This window comes from Callorhinchus milii, unplaced genomic scaffold, assembly GCF_018977255.1.
Source record: "Callorhinchus milii isolate IMCB2004 unplaced genomic scaffold, IMCB_Cmil_1.0 Scaffold15, whole genome shotgun sequence".
Lineage (NCBI taxonomy): Eukaryota > Metazoa > Chordata > Chondrichthyes > Chimaeriformes > Callorhinchidae > Callorhinchus > Callorhinchus milii.
This window is the reverse complement of record NW_024704756.1, coordinates 10,749,974-10,752,244: the sequence shown is the minus strand read 5'-3', so window position 1 is coordinate 10,752,244 and position 2,271 is coordinate 10,749,974.

Sequence of the window (2,271 nt, the reverse complement as noted above, 5' to 3'; positions counted from 1 at the left end):
ATTGGGTCTCCAGTATCTTTTTATGTAAAAGGAAAACAGACTTTAAAATACAGAGAAAATCTGGCAGTTGTCATTGCAGATCACTGGATTCCTATTCAAAATCTGCAGACATGAGTCTATGAACAAAGCTGCTATTTCCTTTAAAGTAATTTTCTTTTTATTGTAATTATCCACCACCTTCAGATTTATGATCCAGTTAATCTGGATACCTCAGAAAGCAAATATAATTTCATATGTGCTCCATAACCTTGCAGATGCTGTCATTGTCGTTATGACTCTCGTCTTTGTCTTTACTGGAACAGATCCAGAACAGATCCAGCTCAGGAAAAAAATCCTCTCCAGGAGATAATCTGGTACCTCTAGCAGATGTATAGCTCTTTCACAGGCAAACATAGCAAAACAGATATTTAACCAGATCACATGTATCAGTTATCTACAAAAACTAATTAATTGAAAATAAATATTGAGCTTTATTTATCAAAATATAAAATAAACATAACTTTTTGGGATCTCTGATGCAGCACAAATCCTCCTCAACATGAGCATTGTTAATGCTGCTACATTAAGCTGGATATGCACAGTGCATAACAAGGAATCCTTTTGATTATTTGCAGCAGTCTGCATAGCTCAATGCCAAATTCAACAAGCACATTAGATTCAATGCCTTTTAGAATTTGAGAACAAAAAACGTCCATGCGAGTTGGAACATAAGTCTTTATTTGATTCTACATTTACAAATGAATCAGCATATATTACTATTTAAGTTAATCAAGCAAGGGATAAATTTTTTTTATCTGTTTGTGGGACACTGCTACATGCAATTGGCTGCTGCATTTAGCCTACAAAATATACAGCCAATTCATTTTAAAGTATATTCTGTGAAGCATTTTGAGATGTCTCGAAAAAGTGATAAAGCGCTGTGCCGAATGCAAGAATTATTATTGTTATTTTATTCCATACTGTACACAAAGTGGCTGATACAGCAGATACATAACAAGGGGCTGTTTGCTGTAACTACTTACTACAGAGTACTTCATGAACAAAGTACTTTCCCCTAGAGTTTCCTTCCCTTTTAGAGAGACAGCAATATTCTCTCCCTTTCATGTCTCCATCACTCTCTGGGTGAACATTCCACAGACAGAAGAAATAATGCATACAAAACTCATAATTAGTATTCTCTACAGACCTTTTGGTTTATTATAGAAGATTGAAATGCAGCAGAATGTTACTGGTATAAGAATTTTAAATGTAGACATTAGAGATCTCACAGTATGAGAATGAATTATAAATGTGTTGCAGACATTCATTTTCTCACTGAGTAAGGTTGAATTCTAAATGCGTTGGAGACAGTGAGTTTCTCACTCTAGCAGCCAGAATTACTGTATAAGTTAATCATAATATAATGATCCTTGCATTTGATATAGCACCTTATCACGGGTCTTCGAGACGTCTCAAAGCTCTTCGCAGAATATACTGTACAGTGAGCGAAACAACTTGATGTATCGCGGGCAACAACAAGCCAACGGCAGACCATGGGCTTCTCGCTGCATAAGGTTGAATTCTGAATGCTTGGGAGACAAGACAGTGAGTTTCTCACTGTATCCTGTGGAGTCCTGTAGCTTAGTGGTTAGAGCACTTGCCTCGTAAGCGAGACCCGGGTTCGATTCCCAGACGGGCGAAATGTTGGGCAAGTTTCCTTACTCCACTCACAAGCCTCTGTTTATGTAGCAGTAAGTAGGAACCTAGTTGTTAGTCGATTGGCGGATTGCTTTTCCGGGGGGGGGGTGATAATTCCTTCAATAAATAAATAAATAAATAAATAAGTACACGCAAATTGATCACTTCAACCCGCGACTGCTTGTGGGTCACCGCTGTGCGCCATCGGCCGCCGCGCTTCGCCCGCAAAAATATACAGTCAATTCACCTCCCGGTAATATCCTGCGAAGCGCTTCGAGACGTCTCGAAGACCCGTGATTAGGCGCTGTATCAAATGCAAGGATTATGATGATGATGATGAAGATGATGATCGGCCCGAATCACTGGCTGAATTGCTTGCAGGCGATGGTTTTCTGAATTATAAGTTGATTGCAAACAGTGGCTTGCTTGGGATAGGAGAGGATTGAATTGAATTGACTGCAGGTTTGCCCTCTGTGTGTGTGTGGTGTGTATATGTGTGTGTGTGTGTATACATGTGAGTGTGTGCACAGGGTTGACCTGTCTGCACTCACTGCAGTGACAGAGCTCGGGTTCGCTCACGTGCCGCTCGCGGAG